This window comes from Rhamphochromis longiceps, linkage group LG16 (assembly GCF_057381845.1).
Source record: "Rhamphochromis longiceps isolate RC_006_pf linkage group LG16, R_longiceps_female_GT1.1, whole genome shotgun sequence".
NCBI lineage: Eukaryota > Metazoa > Chordata > Actinopteri > Cichliformes > Cichlidae > Rhamphochromis > Rhamphochromis longiceps.
This window is the reverse complement of record NC_140572.1, coordinates 710,586-733,557: the sequence shown is the minus strand read 5'-3', so window position 1 is coordinate 733,557 and position 22,972 is coordinate 710,586. Positions and strand designations below refer to the sequence as shown.

The following is a 22,972-nucleotide window of genomic DNA, read 5'->3' as shown; positions in this document are numbered from 1 at the left end:
GAGGGTGTGACGGAGCAGCACAGCACATCAGCAGGGACACTTTTCCAGCACATTGAACTGTTTGTGTTTAGACAGTTTACCTTGGACTAAGGGAGTAAGAACTCCAGTTTGATTCACACACTGCAGGGACAAAAAGCACTGGACCAAACCTCTGAATCTTTGAATTCAGCTGTTTTCAGTCCCACTGCCACTGGTGTAGAAAATCAAACAGCCAGCCACGCTGTCTGCCTTCACGAGCTGCTGTGAATGTATCGAGATATCCCATAGTCAGCTGTAAGTGGTGAAGTTGAACCGTTTGGAAACGTGGGATTAGTGCTGGGCGATATGACGATATATATCGTGTGGACATTTGTCTTCTATCATTTCTAACATCCATCCATCCATCCATTCGCTTCCGCTTATCCTTTTCAGGGTCACGGGGGGCACTGGAGCCTATTCCAGCTGTCATAGGGCGAGAGGCAGGGTACACCCTGGACAGTTCGCCAGTCTGTCGCAGGGCCAACACACAGGGACAGACAACCATTCGCACTCACATTCATTCACACATTCACACCTAGTGACAATTTGGATTATCCGATTAACCTATCCCCACAAGCTGCATGTCTTTGGACGGTGGGAGGAAGCCGGAGTACCCGGAGAGAACCCACGCAAACACGGGGAGAACATGCAAACTCCACACAGAAAGACGTGATGGTGGAATTGAACTCAGGACCTTCTTGCTGTGCAGCAACAGTGCTAACCACCGTGCCACCGTGCTGCCCAGTCCTTGATCCGAGGTACGTTATGCCCGGTCGTTAGTAAAGTCGAGTTGCCTCGCTTATACGATGCATGCCGGGCCAAAGTAGAGCAGGATGTTTGCAGTGTCGTGCATTAAGCCTTGGCTGCTGACCTGTGGACGAGCAGAGATACGCAGCCCTACACGAGCGTAACCATCCGTTTCATTAACAAAGATTGCACCCTCTTCTGCTGTTTACGGACTGCGAGGTGGTGTATCGTGATATATATCGTTATCGTGATATAAAATAATTCATATCGTGATAAATATTTTTTCCATATCGCCCAGCACTATGTGGATCTCAGCCATGAAGTTCTTTGCTTTAAAGAGGAGAAATAACAAAAAGCAAATATGATTGTGTATCATGTTAGCCCTTTGATGTGCCATTATGACAGCCGAGGAAGGCTCTAGGACCTGCAGTCCTAAGCAGCTCAATAGTTCTTTAACCTTAAAGCTGTCACCAGACTACAGCGGGTCACTCCTGAGGCCGTCATCAACCCAACCGGAGCTCTGACGACAGTAACAAAAGGAAAAAATGTCGCTCAAACTCCCAAGATATTGTTCATAAAACAAAGGTCACATGGTTAGAAACCTCAGAGCGGGACTAAAGTGGACATTAACACCACCCCTCAGACGTCGCGGTGCACGTGCAGATGTTTCACCTTTAACAAAGACATGATTTCATGCTAAAGCACCTCTGACATCGTCTTTCCCACATATTTCAGCTGTTTGAAGTCTGATTGGAAATGTCCTTGTGTGCACACAGCGTGTCATAAATGGCCAAAGAGTGAGCTGCAGGGTATTGTTACACACCACCTGTGCGTGGTGCTGTGTCAGTGTGAAGCCTGCAGCCACACATTATCACACAGCGGGATTATGGTCAGCACCCAGAGAGGCTACATGCTGTCTGCTTGGTCACAGCTTGGTGGAAGCAGCTTCCTCCTCAGCTATTTGTTTTCCACTGGTTGTCAACAGCAAGTCTAAAAGTAGACATCAGTCCACTGATGGTATCTGCCCCAATGTTACACCCACACCCACTGGTGATTGTGCGTGTTGTTGATGTTGGTTGATATTGTTTCAAACCCACACACGGGGTTTCCACGTTAACCCCTGATAAGAGCTGGGTTTTTCCTGCTCGTTAACTTTGAGGCTGGTTTAAGACGAGGGTTGGACGACCGAGTTATGCATGAAGTGTTTAAGCTCTGAACATATGGATTTATGAAGGCAGTGCAGTGATGAAGCTGCACGTGTGTGTGTGTGCGCACACTGGTAGAAGTAAATGGTTTTTACTGTTTGTTGTTGAAACAGGCAGCTGGCAGCTGAATGCAATGACTCAGCCTGTGTGTGTGTGTCTGTTTGTGTGTGTTTCTCTGCCTCCCACATAGACACACACAGTATTAATGGAGTATCCAGATGAGTAGCAGTACTCTGGTCTCCAGTGTCTCCCTTTAGTGGACAACTTTGTAAAGAAAACACCCAGCGGGTAAATCAGAGACTGGTACAATGATCCTTCCTGTACTTGTTAGCAAATCTCAGTGGTTTTTATTGGATTGTGCGTAAGGGAAACACGTACACGCCACTCAAGGTTCAGAGGTCAGGGATGCCATAGAGAAGGCTGCTGTTGGTCTGAGATAGGGCTGGGCGATATATTGAGTTTTTTAAAAATATCGATATATTTTCATATGAGATATAAGATGTGACAATATCGTTTATATCGATATAGTCTATGTTACGTTATAATTATACTTGTGGAGCCGCAGGTTTGCCTCTCTTTCGTCCACTCTTGTCTCTACGCAACATTACTCGGCCTCGCCTCTCCTTCACTGAACACAACTCCCCCTCCCCCATAGCTTCACCTGCAGGCAGCGACAAGATGAAAGCGGAAAATCTCCGTTAGCGAGTTACCTCGGATCGCCCCGTGCGTGGGGCTGGACGGCGTCAACGTGTTAGCGAGCTAACCGCGCTAACGAGCTAACCGCGCTAACGACATGCAGCCCGAAGGGGCTGCACGGCCTAAAATCCTTTCATTTTCTCAAAACTCGACAGTGCGCCTTATGTATGAATTCTGGTTATGCTTACTGACCGCGAACCGATTTTATGTGGGACACGGCGCTCAGCAATCTGTCAAAAAATGTTTTAATATGACTTTGCTAAGCTACGGAGCTGCACCACTTGATGGATTGTCGGAGGATTACAGCTACCGAGGAGGAGCCTCGCGGAGTGATACGTTCTGTGCTTCAACGTAATATTACCGTACTGTGTGTGTATAAGGATGGCACCTGTTCAGAGACGTGGTGCAGCTGTGAAATCTGTCTCTTTGTTATTATGCTCAGCGTCTATTAGTTTACATTTTGACTGCACAATTGTGAGCTTTTTGTTATGCACAAAAACAACATTGTTTTCTTTTGTTTATGGAGCATGATTATTTAATAAATGCTGATAATTTATTTTTGAGTAATTTCTTCATGTACATCTACGCTGTATGTAAATAAAAGTGCCCGTGTGACAGCTGGGACACAGTGTGACTAAGAACTCTCTTTTTGTTCTTAACTTATGGCTTTAAAAAAAATATCGAGATATGAATTTTGGGTCATATTGCCCAGCCCTAGTCTGAGACACATTCCTGTCATAGTTTCAGTGGCTGAACAACACGACTCCTGGAGAAGAAACAGACTCACACAAATCAAAGTAGAACTAAGACAAATAAGGTTCAAACATTAATACTGCATCAATCTCTAATGTGACAACTAGAAATGTGTTTTTGTAAAACCCAAAGACGTCCACATATAACTGAGCATTAAAATGGTATGAAACACCTGACACAGGAAGCTCAGGACATGTTGCTGTGGAAAGCAATGGTTAGCTGTCTGAGGTATCTTAGCAAGAAAGTGAAGCTGCAGCAGCTGAGTTTCCAAAAGGTTTCAGTACTTCTGTGACAACGACAGCCCGTCTCCACTGGTCTTTATCCACCGTGATGCTGCCGTCAGCCACAGATGTCAACAAATCCAACTCGAGCATCAAGAACAAAAATGCTTTCTTTTTTATATTCTGGAGTTTAAATGGTTCCAACCCCTGCATCTGACAGCTCGGTGCTTATTTATTATAAAGCTGTGGCTTCTAAATAATAATAATGGATTGGATTTATATAGCGCTTTTCAAGGCACCCAAAGCGCTTTACAATGCCACTATACATTCACTCTCACATTCACACACTGGTGGAGGCAGCTACAGGTGTAGCCACAGCTGCCCTGGGGCAGACTGACAGAAGCTGCCATATCGCGCCATCGGCCCCTCTGGCCAACACAAATAGGCTGTAGGGTAAAGTGTCTTGCCCAAGGACACAACGACCAGGACAGAGAGAGCTGGGGGATCGAACCGGCGACCTTCCGGTTGAGCTTCCCAACCCCCTGAACTATGGTTGCCCCACAGCAATGCAGCACAGCAGCATGTCCTGTACTGTCCTATAATGTGAGACACGTGGACAGCGAAGTGTTGGTATGGATGTGTGTGACGTTTGCAGATGTGTGTAGTCATCTGCAGCAAACGCTGAAGTTCAGCACCGCTGCGTCTCTTTAATCCCACACAGATGTGGAGACAGATGCAGGCTGCTGTTGCTGTATTACTGCACAGCCCTCATTCTTGGAAAATTGAATGTGATTTCTTCTTCTCTCCTTTTTTTCCTTCCATGTTTATCCCCTGAGCTGCACGACTCTGCCAAGCCACTCTCTCTCTTTCTGTTTCCGTCTCGTCTTTGTGCGTCTATGTCCCTCGACCCTCGCGGAGATCCAGGGGCCGGCTGTGCAGCTGGGGATCAGGACTATCGTTCTGATTGCACTGAGTGGAGCCTGACATTGTTTCCTTCTTTTTAAAGCTCGCCTGGGGAACAGTGCAAGAAGCATTCAAATGCTTTACGTCAGATTCAAATTCAAGAAAATGCTCATGGCCCTCACAAGGAGGCGGAGTCTGACACGCAGTAAAAACAGGATCAGCGTTAAACCCTGAGAAATGACTGGACTCAGAATCCAGTCGGTGCTTTCTGCAGGCAAATAAAACAAGTTTTAACTAAATGCACGTAAACATGTGCATGTGCCTGCATCGTAATAATTCCCTGTAAAGTCATTTCCAGCACAGAAATCTCTGCAGTGACTCAGTACGTGCTTTATTTTTCCAAATTTCCAAATTCAGTGGAATTTGGCTCAAGCCAGATAACACACACCAATGAGTTAAACTGCAGGAATGTCTTAAAGACATAAAGACCTGGATGGCCGCTAACTTTCTGCTTCTTAATTCAGATCAAACTGAGGTTATTGTACTTGGCCCTGAAAAGCCTAGAAATATGGTATCTAACCAGATTCTTACTCTGGATGGCATTACCTTGGCCTCCAGTAACACTGTGAGGAACCTTGGAGTCATTTTTGACCAGGACATGTCCTTCAATGCACATATTAAACAAATATGTAAGACTGCTTTCTTCCATTTGTGCAACATCTCTAAAGTTAGAAATATCCTGTCTCAGAGTGATGCTGAAAAACTAGTTCATGCATTTATTACTTCCAGGCTGGACGACTGTAATTCATTATTATCAGGAAGTCCAAAAAACTCCCTGAAAAGCCTTCAGCTAATCCAAAATGCTGCAGCAAGAGTCCTGACAGGGACTAGAAAGAGAGAGCAGATTTCTCCTGTTTTGGCTTCCTGTTAAGTCCAGAATTGAATTCAAAATCCTGCTCCTCACATACAAGGTCTTAAATAATCAGGCCCCATCTTATCTCAATGACCTTGTAGTACCATATCACCCTATTAGAGCACTTCGCTCTCGCTCTGCAGGCCTACTTGTTGTTCCTAGAGTATTTAAAAGTAGAATGGGAGGCAGAGCCTTCAGTTTTCAGGCCCCTCTTCTGTGGAACCAGCTTCCAGTTTGGATTCAGGAGACAGACACTATCTCTACTTTCAAGATTAGGCTTCAAACTTTCCTTTTTGCTAAAGCATATAGTTAGGGCTGGACCAGGTGACCCTGAATCCTCCCTTAGTTATGCTGCAATAGACGTAGGCTGCCGGGGATTCCCATGATGCACTGGGTGTTTCTACACCTCTCTGCATTGAATCATATCTGTTATTAATCTCTGTCTCTCTTCCAAAGCATGTCTTTATCCTGTCTTCCTTCTCTCACCCCAACCAATCACAGCAGATGGCCCCGCCCCTCCCTGAGCCTGGTTCTGCCGGAGGTTTCTTCCTGTTAAAAGGGAGTTTTTCCTTCCCACTGTCCCCAAAGTGCTGCTCATAGGGGGTCATATGATTGTTGGGTTTTTCTCTGTATCTACTCTACAATGTAAAGCACCTTGAGGCGACTGTTGTTGTGATTTGGCGCTGAATAAATAAAACTGAATTGAAAATTAAATTGAATGTATTTATAAAATATATAAAATTCCAACATTTGTTTATCAGTTTTAATCTCTCCCTCAGAACATGCTATATCATGTTTAGGTGGAATCTAGCGAGCTAACTTCCTGCTAACTTCTAACTTAAACTGAATAAATCCTGTTTTCATGGATGTTAAACTGATTTGTTTCACTAATTTAGGTTTTAATAAGCTCACGTTCAAACAGGACAGAATGCTGCATTTACAAAACAGTGACTATTCCATTACAGAAGATTCCAGAGAAAACTGGAAAAGGTTCACTGCTTCCTGTACGCGTCTTTTTCTGCTTTGCTGTTAACGTCGCCGCCTGTTTCCCCACATCTGCAGATCTCTGTACAGGGAACAAGGAAACTTGGATTTACTGAGAACAGCAACAAACTCTGGAGGTTAATGCGCTCGAATGACTGGATCGCAGGTTGTAACTTGTGAATGATGCAGTGAGTGATGGTCAGATAAACGTCTCCCTATCATCACCAAGCAGCTCCTCTGTCAGGAATGTCAGGTGCTTAAAGTGAAAGTCATTCTGATTGAAATTTGTCTTCTCTCTTAAACAATTTCCTTTAACTGCGTTCTAAATATGGGCCATGCCGTTGGTCTGCACTGTGGAGGCTGAAAGACCTGAGCATCAGGTAACAGTAGGTTTGTTTGGTTTTACAGACACGGCGGCTACACTTTAACTGACCTGTGAAACACGTCTATTATGAATGTGAGGAGTCTTTTTCTCAGGGTTTTATTTGATTTCTGATTTGGGCAGAACTGAAAATCAGGAGTAATACTTGGAAGTACAATTAAGTATTTTACATGTAATTAATTAATTAATTTTGCATGATTGTTACATTGTAAACAACATTTTACACAAGTGATTATTTAATGTCCATTATTAAAAAAAACCTGCAAAACATTATAATAATAATCAGACATCAGAAACAATTTGTGCTCCTTTGAAACACAAACCAAATGTGGCCGCCGCCTCGTTTGGTGACGCGCGAGAGCTTCTTCAAATCAGTTTCCTGTACGCTGCTTGAAAGTGTTGACCCTGAACTACATCTACCATGATGCATTTCGATTGTGTGAACCCCACTGCCCCCGGTGCGGCGGGTGAGAGGGAGAACATGTAGTTCGACGTGATGTACCGCCGGATCTGTTATTTAAATACAGACGTGTATCCATGGAAACGTCAGAATCTCCGCTGAAGCCATTTCAACGACCACCAAAAAGCTAAAACGCCAAACGATTAAAGAGCAGCTAAATAGATTCCGCCGAAAAATGGAGACGCCAAGCGCGGCTCCCACGTGCAGGACGTGCCCACCGAGTGTGGAAAGCCCACAGATTCTGAAAATCCAGATTTCGTCACTGCTGAACCAAAAGCAAACGAGAGCAAAACTTCATGTTTGAAAAACAGAATTCCCTCTCAGTGCGGCTGTTGCTTCCATCACGGTTGCACTTCCTGCACAGCTCTGTCCCTCAGTGTGCCTCATTTCTGCTGTTCAGTACCAAAGAAACACCTAGCTGTGTCTCTAATAAAACCTCTGTACCTTTGTGAAAAAATGCTTTTATGACTACAGTTCAAAGAACAACACAAACATGGGCAGTGTGGGCGCTGAGCTACCACAAGTTCTTCTGTAACTTTATACGTTTATTTCTTCCAGAGTCGAGCTGACAGATTTGTTTCTGTGTCACAGCAGGTTTTTTGAACAAACAGTTTAGACAAACAGTTAAATATAACAAAGGAGGGTTTCACTGGTCCACTCCAGATCAAAGTGGGCTGTGGGCCGTCATAGATAGTTCGTAGAGTTAGAGCTCGGCTCAAAGAGAGAGCAGCACTGATGCTCTTAGTTTGAAACTCAGTGAACATGTTTTCACTTATTCACTGAAAATGATCAGAAGCCGCTGTCAGAGGGAAACGCATCAAACTGTCCTGCGGAGTGGGCTACGTGACCCACTGGATACCCCAGTACACCCAGTGGACCACCTGCTGGATCCAGCTGCATAAAGGGGTCTTGGTTTGACCTCCCACACATCATAGCTGGTCTCACTACCATCTTGTAAATCTTTCCTTTCACTGTTTCTAACAGCCGTCTCCGCCCACTTCACCCTGGCTCCGCCCTCGTCTTGTGTGCGGTCAATGTTTTTAGATACCAGCGGTGTTTAAGCTCGCTACCGCTCTTCCACCAGCCTCCCTGTCATTCTCGCGCACACACGCGCGCACACACACACACACACACACACACACACACACACACACACACACGTATGATGATGGTGTGAAAGACTGAGGTTACCTCCTCACAGGCAAACAAATCGCAGCAGCGAGTGGTGCAGTGTGTTTGTGTCCCGTAGCCGTTCATGTCTGAAGCAGAAGACGTTGGAGAGCACGTGTGTGGCAGCGATGCACGTGTGTGTGTTTGTGTGTCTGACTCGAAGAGCTTGTGTTGATTGTGTGTGTTAGCTGCTCGCACAGAGTGCAGAGGGACAGATAGGTTTGTGTTTGGGGTTTGCTGGCTGGTCGTCTTGATGTAAATGCTGACAGAGCTGTGTGTGTTTGAAGACTGTGTCCATGCTGCCTGTTTTCCGTACAGGAAGCAGTGAAGCTTTTGTGTGTTATGGCTCGCAGTCCTCCTGGAACAGCCACTGTTTTTCTGTGCTCACTCTATCACATGTGAAAACACACAGTCTCATAGGCGCACCACGTCCAAACCAAACCGCAGCTACCTTTTTATATCCAAGCAGCTCTCCGCCACAGATGGAAAGTATGTGAGCCGTCCTCCTGTCTCTGTGTGGATCCAAACACTGTCTGGATGGACGTGGAGCGACGCTCAGACCTATGCTGCTCGTGGCATTAGCCAACTTGATAATTATGGACTTTTTCTGTGCAGTGAATATTGAGAAACTAAATCCAAGAGTTAAGTCTGGCGGCCTTTTCACTGTGGAGTTGGAAGCTCAAATCCTCCGTTTGGTTTGAAAAAATGTGTGGATGGAAAGAATGAAAGAGGAGTGTGTTCACCTCCTCCAGCAGCTGCTCTGTAGGTGTCTTCAGGCAGGAACTTCTTCACTATGTTAAAAACAGCTTCATGCACTCTTTTGCTGTTAAGCACATCTTTATTCTTCTGATGCAGAGCGGCTCAGCATAGAGCACTGGTGCTGTGCTGGGCCATGATATTTCCATCAGCTCCAGTGGTAACATTGAGCTTGTCTCTATGATGGTTTAGTCAGTGCGTGCTGGTCTTCTCCATAATCACAAGTACCTGGGTCAGTATCAAAAGGCCTTTGGTTCTGGTAGATCAGGGTTAACAGGTTAGGTTAAAGCTGATGTTGGAAGCAGCACTAGGGTTTGTGCGATCGTGTTTTCACTGCGTGTCAGGCTGTAGGCTGGATTCCAGGTTAAGAGGTTGGGTGGAAAGTATCACCAGTATTCTAATTCCCTTTTTATAATACAGTGTAATATAATGCTACACAGACTCGGGTATGTTGGTGGTTACCACTGTGAGCTTAGGGGCAGGAAGAAGGGGAAAGGAGCAGGGGTGACTGTGTGGTCTTTGGGTTGCTGTTGTGGCGAGGACCGCGGTCAGGATCAGACCCATCAGCTGATCTCCACCAGGCTGGGATTCGAGCTCGACTACCGTCGCATTAATATCAGGGTCAGGGTCGTCACCTAACAGGGTTTAAAACAGTTCACTTATTAATAGTCATTTCTAATAATTGCTCTCAGCTCAGGTCTGCGCTGGCAGACAGGGGTGGGGCTCATCGCTTACGGCGAGCGACGGGAAGTCAACAGCCCTCGGTGGGGGTCCAGGTGACCCCGAGCAATGCAGAGACAAACTGCAGGCAAGCATTAACTTTCTCTCTTTTACTCATCTCGGCTGGAGTCGGACTAAACAGCAAGCAAGTCGGGACTTTTACAGCGAAAATAAGAAAAAAGCGTCATAGGAAAAATAATTTCTATACTTGTTAAAAAATCCCAGTTATCAATGTTTCCATATTATTTGGATCACATATTTAGTGAACAACAAGTTTGGAGGAAACAGGCAAGACCGCCATCTGGCCTAATGCATTTATTTAGGTGTCATCATGCCCCAGTGACAGTGCAGCTATTATCCCTCACTGGTCTGTTTAAAGCGTCCAGATGACCTGTTACAAGTTCTTTTGCAGACAAAAGCAGAAATGAAGGAAACCTCTGCTCTGGCTTCCTCCCGTACTTTAAAGACATCTGTAAATCAGTCAGGTTAGACTGGTTACCGTGGGTGTGAGTGAAGTGGGCAGGATCATCCTAATCCTGTATGAATATTAGGGGTGGGGGAAAAAATCGATACTGTGTAGTATCGTGATATTTTGTTTGCTAATAATGTATCGATACAGGGACAGCAGAAATCGATATTTTGTTACAAAAAGGTTTTTGTGCTCTGACTTCAGAGCATGTTGATCCTTTTTCTGAGCAAGAATCCTGACATTCCTTCACTGTCCAAATGTGTTTAACTGTTTTTGGCAGCAATAAACATGACAGTTTACTTATTTTAATTTAAGACATGTTTTATTTTAATTAAGTTTAAAACTTTTTTATTTAATGTAAAATTATATTTTGTTTTAATTTACTTTCAAATTCTTCAGTTGCTGAAGGGGCTGCATAGTTTTCATAAATTGCATAGTTCAGAATAGCTGTAATTGTACCAGGTGGTTGCATTCAGTTAAGTTGGACTAGACTGTAATACAAACCGTTCAGTTTGTCAACAATAAAACTGACTGAAATGAGAGAAAGACTGAGTGCGAGACTTTGATATTAGATAAAATGAATATTGATAAAGTTTACCTTTATGTACAGAATCTGAATATCGCAGAATATTTTTAAAAATTGCAATAATATCGTATCGTGCGTTAAGTATTGTGATAATATCGTATCGTGGGATATATGGTGATTCCCACCTCTAATGAATATGTCTGAAAAGTCTATACACTGCTTTAAACTGAAGCACTTTAAGTGTTCATGATCTCTGCGTTTGCCCGATTATCTTCTATAATATCACATTTCTACATTTCAATGAGTCTCACATTTTCCTAACAAAACAGAAAGAAATGGGGGCTCAAGACTTTTGCATGGTCCTGGGTCACTGGGATAGTGCGGTGAAGCGGGGCCTGGGGCCTGTCGGTGAACTTGTTGGAACTGAACCGCTCTGGTAGATTCAGCTGAGTCAGATTCGGTGTCTGCTTTGTTAATTATACGATTAGCTGCAGGAATCTGTAGAAGCCTCACTTCTGTGTTTGTATGTGCCTGAGCACGTTTTTCACTTGGTCAGTATTGCTTGCCTTTCCCCGTCTTGTACTTGTGTGTGTGTGTGTGTGTGTGTGTGTGTGTGTGTGTGTGTGTGTGTGTTCTTTGTACAGTCTCAAAAAGAGACAGAAAGTAATCGGGGGGGGAAACCCACTCTGCTGTGGTCATGGTGTCTTCACCCTTTGCCTGTTTTTCTCACATGTTGAGGAGGTTGTCCTTGGTTCCTAGTTGTTGTTTCTGGCAGGAATCATTTCAGCTGAGGACCGAAGTGGAAAGTTTTATTGTACGTTTAGCTTGGGTGTCACAGTGTACATGTAGAAGCAACGTTTTTAAACACTGTAACGCAATAGGAGCTAAAATGATCTGTTTTTGGAGTCCTGGCTGTCAGCACAGCTGTGGACACTCAGGGTGTCCTCACCTGTGGAACCGTCACTCTGACCGTGTGATACTTTACACTGTGCTTTAGTCCAGCATTATTCTGTGATGTTGTTAATGAAGGTTTTACACGAGTTTGTGTGCGTGTGTGTGTGCGTGGGTGTCCATGCGTGTGGGTGTGTGTGTGTCTGTGTGCGTGTGAAGGCCGTCCTCCTTCTGTGAAGTAACATTTCTGTTTTCCAAAAAAGCAGCTGACAGGTTGTTTGTTAAAGTTTCATATTCATGGTTCAGACGCTGTTTATTTAACTGATGGATGTTAGGCTACGTCACTCTGCAGGTCTTGATGCTCAATTCAGACTTTTTGATCAAATCCGACAAATTTTTTTTGTCTGCTCGTTCACACTACAAATAAAATGTGACAGCAGACGCGCTCTAGTGTGAAAATATCGTTCACACTGCAGGCGAAAGCGCATCAAATCCAACTTCTTTGACCCTGTGCGAAACATATCCGATCATGGTGTGACAGTGTGAACGGCACAAATCCGATCATTTTAATCCGATCTGGGTCACCTTTGTATGTGGTGCTGAATCCGATACATATCTGATGTTTTAGAAAGCGACTGCTGTTTGAGAAGACATCGCGAACGCTTCCCGACCATCCCGTGTAGATGTCAGTGAAACTGCTGGGAAGACAACGCTGGAGAAACATGAACATTTTATTTGTTCTGTATAATCTGCAGATTCTGACAGAACTAGAAGCAGCGCTCCTCTAAAACAGCAATAAGCATCATTATTAGGCCAAATGTAAATAACACAATAACTTTATAACTTAAAGCAAAATTGGGAAACGTAAAGTCCGAAGTCTTTATATTAAGGCCATCAGTCAAACATGCTGTTGGTCTGGGTCTAAACAGAGCGCGTTGTGTGTGACGTCTTCTTTTGCGCATGCGGCCGCTTTGAGCATTTTTTGTTTTTTTTTAAACAGTGCATTGTGTTTTGCGTCCTGATTGGCTGTAGACCCTCGTCAATCACTCTCCTCCATGCTGTGTCTCCTGTACAGTACAGGATGTGTTCAGCGTGTCAAATTTACATCAATCTTTGATCAGCAGCAGCGTGACTCTGAAGTTTTCTCCCCAACAAACACAACAATGTCGACGAAACGTCGTCACCTGCGGGTGCCTTTGGTTTCATTCTATAACACTGGGCTTATTTTTCTACAAAGGTTTGAACTTTGAGAGTTTAAACAAGAGAGAAACGTGTGAAAATGTTCATGCCTGTCTGAGAAAAGTGCATAAAGTGTGTAGTGAGGAGTTTTACAGCCTGTAAACATCTATATAATAATTGAAAAAAGATGTGGATTTCATCAATCTGGATTATTTTTAGACGGTAACTCTAGCGATAAATGAGGGACCGCTGTCCTGGCTGACTGACATTATTAGCTTTGTCGTCGTTATTACCGTGTTGTTTGGAAAATACGGCGCACTTAAAATCAATCCTTTGATTTTTCTGAAAGTCAACAGAGCCCCTTATAATCCCGTGTGCCTTATGTATGAACTCTGGTTGTGTTTACTGACCTCAAAACGATTTTATGTGCACGGCGCTCGAAAATCTGTCAGATGTTTCAGTACGACTTTGCTGAGCTACGAAGCCGCACCGCTTGATGGATTGTTGGAGCATTACGGCTATCGTAGGCGGAGCCTCGCGGAGTGATACGTGCTGTGCTTCAACATGATATTACCGTATTGTGTGTGTATAACCTCTTTGTAAGTTTTGTGGATGTTATACATGGTTATGCTGAGGATGTGTCGGCCAGTTTCCACTGGAAACGCCTTTTGGTTAAACTGTCAGCGAGGAGTTTGCACTGTTACGTTTTTATAACTTTAATGCAGATAAAAACAGCTGCTTGTTTAAGTGAAAATACATTGATGTTTGTTTGTTTTTTTGCACTAATAAAGTTGTGGAGTTGTAAAGTATTTTGTCTCGTGTCAATTATATCGTCAGTTATATCGTTATCGCAAATTTTCAAACGTATATTGTGATGAATATTTTTGGTCATATTGCCCTGCTCTAGCTACGTCCACACTAGCCCGGATAGATTTGAAAACAGCGTTTTTGTCTGAGAACGCTCCGCGTCCACACTAGCGTTTTCAGTCGTTGTGCTTCCACATTGCAACGGCCGGAAACGTTTACGTTCCAGTCCTGCGCAAAAGTGAGTGAGAATTAAAGAATTTGAAGAAAAGCTATCTGGTCATTTACAAAGTGATATTAATCCTTTTTAGGGTCAAAATTGAGAGCAATCAAAACAACCGCTGTATAACGCCCTTCGCTATCTTTGTTTAATTGGTCACATGACTGCATCACATGACTAAAATGCGTCATCGTTTTAGAAAGTCTGCGTTTTCGAGTCTCCACACTGCGACAGCAGCTCCGTTCTGAAATGTGTGCATTTTCGAGAGCGTTTTCAAAACACTGCGTTTTTCCTTGAGGAAAACGGTGTCTCAGTGTGGATGGGAGGCCAAAACGGAGAGAAAACAGTGTGGACGTAGCCTCAGTGTCTTGGCAACTAGTTAGTCGCTGCAGCTGCTTTCAGTCGATCTCTGACTGCAAAAAAATAAAATCAATCTAATTCTGAGGTCAAACATGAGCAGTCCAAATCCTTTCTTCCTGTTGTGGAGTAGTCTGCCCAGGCAGGCTTGCTGACCTCCTTCTTTGCTCTTCTTCCTCCCAGCAGCAGTTTAACCCAGCAGCTCAGTGACATTGCATTAAGTGCCTGAGGTGTTGACTCTGTGTTTGCAGCATAGCGAGTGCTGTGAATCTCCCTGACAGCTGCAGTGTGACCACTGCAGCATCACTGTAGGACTTCTTGAACAGTGCTACGTTGGTAAATCTAAAACCGTTCAGCTCGGCATCAGCAGGCTGTCACAGTCAGCAGCCGGCCTTCAGATTGCAGTGCCTGGATGTACACTGAGGTGGCATTGTCCTCCACGCAAGGGGGGTTACCGCATGCGTGAGTGAAAACTGTGACTTGGGACAAACTTTTCTGTCCTCATTCAAACTGTGCCGACACAGATTCTAGTTAAGAAAGTGCCCGCTGGAATATTTCAGACTTGATATGACAGCTAGCTAAAACAGCAACAGGTGCTGCGCTTGTGCCGATGGTCACCAGTGGAGAAATGACACTGTGGCACTGAGGAAATACTGTTTGCTGTGTCAGCAGCCATATTGGATGTAGAGGAAATAATACCCTGACACAAGAACAGGGTTTCCTGCAGTGCAGGTGTCGGCTTACTTCCAGGAATCTTGATATTTTGCAACAGCAGTTAGAAAATCAGAAAAGTAAATCCATGTGTGTCATTTTAATCCAGCGGCAAAATGATTTTTCATCCATGTTTATGTGATGTTTAAAAAAACTTTGAATGTTTCCAGTTTCCTTCTGTCTGATTGGATGTGCCCTCTAGCAGCGCGTACCCATCTGAATAACGATTTAAGGAAAAAAATGGCACGCAGCCGATGGGGCATGTGTGCTCGTCTGCGCTGCTCTAAATAGGTGCGTTGGGGGTTTCTACCAGCCCAGCTTCTCACTTTCAAACACGTCACACGCACACTGGTGTTTTTATAGCTACGAGGATGCTTGCTGACACCCCCGAGTCCCTAAACCCAAAGCAGGGATTATTCTTGGTTGGACACCAACAGCTGCACGCGCCACACGTCAGCTGTCATTGTGTTTGGCTTCTTTGAAGTGTGTAGTGCGGTGTCTTTGTGGAGGGCATGCCAGCATTGACATAGAGCCGCTGTCTAATGACACATCTTAGGTCCTTGCAGGTCCCTGTGATTCATAAAGGCCTAATGAAGTCTAACCTCCACAGCTGGACTAGTTCAAACTTGCACTCTTTCCAAATAGCGTTAGAGTCTGTGTGTCAGGGATTTTCTGAGGAACGGCACACGATGGTCTGGAAATGAGCTGTCGACCTGCACAATGTGTTTATTAGCTTTGCTCTTATTTTCTTGGAATACTTGTCAAAGTCATGCATTTCACTGCATGAACTGATTAGATGTGGAGTGAACATTTGTGTAGCTGCTAGAAGAGCCAGCTCGCTTTTTCCTCTGGTTTCACATTTTTGTGTTGTGCGTCTGTCCCTTTGTCACAATGTCTCAGAACTGCTCCGACTGCTTGGACGAACAGCTGGCTTGATGATGTTTTTGAATTATGACGTGATTGTCAAACATCAATATCAAAAAGCAGTAACAGTGAGAGGAGGCAGACGCAGGACGTCAGGGAGCTGCTTACACATGTTGTACACATGTACAAAGAAATCCTTCAGCTAGTGGCTGTCGCCCTGACAGTGGCAGCTTTCCTTATAAATGACTTTAAACGTTTTTCTCCTTCACACACATTTAAACGTGAACAGCAGAGAGATTTCTACATTCAGCACAGTGTCAAAGTACGCTCCAAGATTAATGTAATCAGTTTAGTATTCAAACAGTCTCTGAGAGCATTAGCAGCCTGGCAGCTGCTGGGTCTGAGCCGACCTCTGGCATTTCAAGTCTGTCTGCTGTGATTCTGTGTGTTATGCTTGTATTTGTAGCTCAGTGTGTGTTTGACATCCTTCAACAAAGTCCGATCAGCTTTACTGATGTATCCTAACCATGAGACGGTCACCCCAGCTACTACAACACTCCTGAACCTGCAGCACATCTCTAATAACAGCGTTGTTGTTTTGAATGTGACTCACTAATGGGTCACGTACAAACATGCTGCATCATCAGAATCCAGTGGGCGGAGCCTCAGTCCTGAGGATGTTTGAGGAAGACTGGAGGAAGAAGTCCTGCATTAGGAGTGTTTCAGTTCCTCTCTGCTCTGCATTCATAACATCAAACTATTAAGTCCTCTTAAAGTAATAAGGTTTATAATAAAGTCCTATTATGACTGAAGTAGTAACGCCATTGTTTCCAGAGAGCATAAAGCCTCTGCCCATGTTTCATAAGACTTTTTAATGGGGCCCGTTTGGCAGCTGGGAGTAACCAATCAGGACAGGCAGAGCTTTAATATTACAAGCATATTAGCGATCCCTTCACGGCCATAGGTTGGTAACACAGTGTTGTTTAACCTTTGCCTCTGCACCTGTCAGTGTTTTGAAGTCCCCAACAGAAAACTGTCAGGTACATGTTCTGCTTTGTGCTGGTGGGAGTAGAACAAGATATTTATACGACTGATTTTCAGGTGGTTCCGTCTTTAAGTGTCAGCGTGAGGTCCACGTACGTCAGGGAGGTCGTCATGAGAAACGGGACGTAACAGACGAATCACAGTGAGGGCAGGAACGCCAACATATACTTTACATCTGTGGAAGAGAATCTGTGGATGAATTTGGAAAAACACCAAAAAAGGTCTCAGGATCTGTTCATCTGCCAAACATGGTGGAGACGATGCACGGCTGTTGGTGGGAATGGACTGATGTTTGGCGATGCAATGGAAATATGACATGTATGAAAACTATTCAAGCCAAAGAATAAATAAATGAGTAAACAGAATGATGAGTGGAAAAACCCACAAACTATTGAAGTCAGCTGGAGCAACGGCAGAGCATCACAAAGAAGGAGTCTTTAGAGACGTCCATGTTCCAGACTTTAAATGAGCTGTTTGGAAACACTGTTATTGGCTAATGCTTTCTAATGCTTTCCAATTGCAACACAGCAGGATGGGGAACTGTTTTAAACGACACATCAGTTTTTAATTCCTGAAAGATATGAATGCCAAGTGATACGGCACAAACATGGGTGTGCAGCTGAGGTTACCACTTTAAGGAAGAGCACACGAAAGCCAAAGGTCATCCAGACTGAACTGTTTGATTTGTTGAACCCTTTAAACAGTCCCACACCAGTGTACTGTGCATCACTCCCATGGGTTTACACAGTGGATTATCTACAATGTCATATAGCTTTAAAAAACTGGGTAACACTTCCTGTTAGATGGCTGAATGACTGAATGCTGGTTCACTCACTGTTGAGTGACTCTTATGCTGGCAGATTAACAGTACAGGGGGATGCTTTGGCCTCAGCCTTTGTTATATCCCCATGTTGTGAGACTGACCGAGTTACTCCCCTCTGTCAGTCTCTCACATGCTCCCATTCTTCTCAGCACACAGACTAAAAGTGTCTTTGTGTTCAGAACAGCTTGACTACACGCTGAAGTTTGAACACCTTTTTCCAAACGATATGACCTCAGCTGGTGTTTTGAGGATGGTGGCAGAGAGCACTGCCCAACACTCGGTGCTTGCTGTAGGATATTATAGACATGCTTTTCATCAAAACATCCTTCTCATCCGGAGAGAAGTGTTTAAATCTAGGATAAAAGTTGTCTCGACTTCCGAGCGACTCGCTGTGACTGTTGTGCTCCAAAAACAACCCTCTGATTGTTTCATTGCTGGGAGGTTACTGACCTGTAGATGAGATGGAAGTTGCCGACTCGTCTGCGAGCGCTCGATAAGTAAAGTAGACGACCAGAATCTGCTGGTGACCGGAGCAGCTGTGAGGTGTATTTTGATAAATGGCCTGCATTTGTATAGCGCTTTACTCAGTCCCTAAGGACCCCAAAGCACTTTACATATCCAGTCATCCACACATTCACACACTGGTGATGGCAGCTACGTTGTAGCCACAGCTGCCCTGGGGCGCACTGACAGAGGCGAGGCTGCCGGACACTGGCGCCACCGGGCCCTCTGACCACCACCAGTAGGTAAACACGGGGTTAGTATCTTGCCCTTGCATGCAGCCAGGAGGCAGCCTGGGATCGAACCACCGACCTTCTGATTAGTGGCTGACCTGCTCTGCCACCTGAGCTACAGCCACCACCAGACCTCTTTTCAGTCAGTTTCACCTACACTCAACAAAAATATAAACGCAACACCTTTGTTACTGCTCCCATTCCCCATGGGATGGACGTAGAGACCTAAAATTCATTCCAGATACACAATATAACCATCCCTCCCAAACAGTGGTCACAAATCAGTCCAAATGTGTGGTAGTGGGCACATCTGCTATATTGAGATAATCCATCCCACCTTACAGGTGTGCCACATCAGGATGCTGATCTGACATCATGAGTAGTGCACAGGTGTACCTAAGACTGCCCACAACAAAAGGCCACCCTGGAATGTGCAGTTTTGTCTCACAGCAAAATGCCACAGATGCCACAAGCAATGAGGGAGCGTGCAACTGGCATGCTGACAGCAGGAATGTCAACCAGATCTGTCGCCCGTGCATTGAATGTTCATTTCTCAACCATAAGCCGTCTCCACAGGCGTTTCAGAGAATATGGCAGCACATCCAACCGGCCTCACAACCGCAGACCTCGTGTAACCACACCAGCCCAGGACCTCCACATCCAGCAGGTTCACCTCCAAGATCGTCTGAGACCAGCCACCCAGACAGCTGCTGGAACAATTGGGTTGCACAACCAAACAATTTCTGCACAAACTGTCAGAAACCGTCTCAGGGACGCTCAACTGCATGCCCGTCGTCCTCATCGGGGTCTTGACCTGACTCCAGCTCGTCGCCGTAACAGACTTGTGTGGGCAAATGCTCACATTCGATGGCGTCTGGCACGTTGGAGAGGTGTGCGCTTCACGGATGAATCATGGTTCACATTGTTCAGGGCAGATGGCAGCTGAGAATGTCCCAGTTCTTGCATGGCCAGCATACTCACCGGACATGTCACCCATTGAGCATGTTCGGGATGTGCTTGACCGGCGTATACGACAGCGTGTACCAGTTCCCACGAATATCCAACAACCTCGCACAGCCATTGAAGTGGAGTGGACCAACATTCCACAGGCCACAATTGACAATCTGATAGACTCCATGCGACGATGTGTTGCACTGCATGAGGCAAATGGTGGTCACACCAGATACTGACCGGTTCTGGGTCCCCAGACCCCCAATAGCGCAAAAACTGCACATTCCAGGGTGGCCTTTTGTTGTGGGCAGTCTGAGGTACACCTGTGCACTACTCATGATGTCAGATCAGCATCCTGATGTGGCACACCTGTGAGGTGGGATGGATTATCTCAATATAGCAGATGTGCCCACTACCACACATTTGGACTGATTTGTGACCACTGTTTGGGAGGGATGGTTATATTGTGTATCTGGAATGAATTTTAGGTCTCTACGTCCATCCCATGGGGAATGGGAGCAGTAACAAAGGTGTTGCGTTTATATTTTTGTTGAGTGTAGAAACTGCGAGCAGCTTGCCACAGTCAATACTTGACAACTGGTCAGGCAACACACATGTTTACTAGTGACCAGTGGTAACTATTTGCTGGCTAACTGGTCTCTAGGTCGATGTGACTGGTGGAGTCATGTAACACTGCTGATGGGGAAACATTGTTGAGCGTTAGTAAAGGGCTCCTCCTCATTCATAGCGTACAGTTAGCATTACATGTCATCATCGATGAGGACGTGGACATCAGAGTTAACTTACCCTACGGCAGTGGGAGGGGATTAACCTCTTTACATTTACCTGGTCACCAGCAACCCATCTGGGGTGAGCAGCAGGTTTAGCTCAGCATAACCAAATGTAACAGCTGACATGATTGTGTGAGCCTGAGATTAATGAGGTTAATGAACAAGCTGGAACGTTCCACATGTGACAAACACTAAACTATAGACGGCTGGTTTTACACTTCCTGTTTATTCATGTTCATGAGCTGTTTTGTTAGTAACTGTGCCAACAGCACTAAAATAAGACACGCTCCACATGTAAGCTTCCCAGGGAACAGTTGCTGGGTTGAATGCCGCTGATGTGCCCGTGAGCACTGTGTTGCTCTTTGTTCGCTCCAACAACAGCCTCCTTGTTGCTTCAGCTTTCAGCTACTGATCACATGAGAGCTGCTAATGATCTTATACAAGTACGACCGCAGCGTTGGTTTGTTCGGTGAAGTGTTGACGTTTTTATACATTTGTCCACTCAGTTTGTGGAGACACACACACACACACACACACACACACACACACACACACACACACACACACACACACACACACACACACACACATCCATGTGACAGGTGAGCAGTGTGAATCTGAGAACACACACGTGGTTTCACACGTTGTGTTTGTGTGTGAGGCCCGATCACAGCACGACTGGGTCGGAGGAGCCCAGTGATGCTGTGGCTGGTTCAGCAGGTACACACAGAGGCTCACAGGGTGAAGATGGAGGCCGGGGCGTGGACGGAGCCTGCAGCAGGGTCTTCAAATGTTGGGGCCTGTCAGTTATTTTTAGGTCACACACAGGCTACACTCAGCACGGTAGATGCACACACTAGCGCCACCTGCTGACAACATATCAGGTGTGTAGACAGCCACTGTGTGTGTGTGTGTGTGTGTGTTATCGCATGTAGCGGAGCTGGTCGGGCTCTCTAAGCCAAAGGTCTTCTCTGTAGTGACGCTGCTCTCCTCTGCACCACATTCAGGCTGTAAGCAGGTCCCACACACCCACAGCCAGCTGTGACAGGACCAGCGTGCTTTCAACAACGTGAGTCTCTGTCCATGTGAGGGAAGTCTGCTCTTGTACTTGATGCCTTTTCTGTCTGTGTCTGCAGGCTGACTGGATCATCACTGTGCTGCGCTCCAGCTGGACTGAGCTGTTAGCAGACCAAAGGTAACTGGCCTGAAAGCACGTGAGCCCTTTGAATCACGGACACATGCATGTGCTGACTGGTTTGAATGGTTCACTTCACACAGCTGTTAAGAAAAGTGATTTACAAAATGATTTCTAGAAAAAATAAAAACAAATAGAAGAGCTGCTACAACAGGCTGCAGGCACATGGTCCAACCGTCCTCTGCAGCCATCAGCGTCACATCAGCAGAGACAGACTCCCCTCTGCCTGCTGCCTCTGTAGAGTGCTGCTCCACACATGTACACCAGCTCCAGTTCAGACCCTGTTTCATCAGGAAGGATAAAAAACTGTGCAGCCCCTCGTGAGTGAGGGAGCAGCCCAAAGTACTCCTCTCTGTTTCTGTCACATGTCCAAAAGTCTTTGAACTGCAGTCTCATAGTTGATCTTAAAATTTGTGTTAAGGGTAAGTGGGTGGCGTCCAACTGATGGTGCAAAGTTCTGTCGTGATTTCCAAAATAAAAAAGGGAACAGCAGTCCCACACCTGCTTTGAGTACTCCAGGAGAGTAGACTCCACTGTGAGCTCTGTGGACAACTGAACAGCTCTGTAGTGAGTGGCTCCAGCCTTCACCCACAGCCAGTTCTGAGTGCTGGTGGCAGGGCTGTGACCAGAATCTCATCTCCCGATATAAAACATCTATCGTCCGATAACAATATAAATCACAAAAATGTAACATTTTCTGTAAGTTCTGTGAATCTCGGGCAGCTCGACTTGCGTGAAGTGTTTCCAGCTGGGCGTCGTGTAGCTGGAGTCGAGTGTTTTAACTGATGCATGAAACGATACATTTTTAGACAGAAGCTGTAACGGTTTCTTTATATTTATTACACGGCGTGCTGCGGGGAAAAGCCTGTTCTAATGTTGGAGTCTTTATTTTTATTTTTTAGCACCTGGCGGCTCTTTTTTACTTCTCATCTGTAAATAATCTGCTCTTTCACGTGATTCAGTTTATTTTGAAAAGTCTCAACAGGATCTTGAGCTTTATTCTGGAAGTGGACATGCGATGGTTTTACCGTCATTGTTGCATAAAAACAGGCGCTTGTCCGTCCGTAGTGTGGTTATATTAAATATAGGAGAAAGAGAGAACTTTAAGAAATTAATAATAACTACAGTGACATCAGAACATGAAAACATATTGCTGTAAACAGTTTATTTTGCGACACCACGAAACAAACGATAGTGTGAAATCAAACGATGTTTTTATATCGTCATCTGATATATATCGTTGTATCGAACAGCCCTAGCTGGTGGTATAAATCTGTGAACTCCTCCTAGAGCATGAGGTGTGTGTGTGTGTGTGTGTGTGTGTGTGTGTGTGTGTGTGCGTGCGGTTTAGGAGCCCTGAGATCACACAGCGTGTTCATTATGAGGCTGCTGCTCTGATATCTTTAGTTTCACACAAGTCTAAATGAACCCACTGCTGCACACACATGTGTACCACACTGGTGACATATCAAAGTGTGGTATGAC

The 22,972-nt window shown here is 45.2% G+C and overlaps 1 protein-coding gene across 3 annotated transcripts in view; it reads left to right on the top strand.

Moving 5' to 3' along the window:
* Positions 1-22,972, top strand: part of raph1a (Ras association (RalGDS/AF-6) and pleckstrin homology domains 1a) — a 79,328-nt gene that overhangs the window by 13,907 nt on the left and 42,449 nt on the right. For 2 of the 3 annotated variants that reach the window (XM_085385420.1, XM_085385422.1), the window contains exon 2: positions 21,429-21,487. The exons of the other annotated variant lie outside the window; for it this stretch is intronic. The gene's annotated coding sequence lies outside the window, so the exon portion shown is untranslated. The remainder of the gene's footprint in view (positions 1-21,428; positions 21,488-22,972) is intronic. 3 annotated transcript variants of the gene reach the window in all.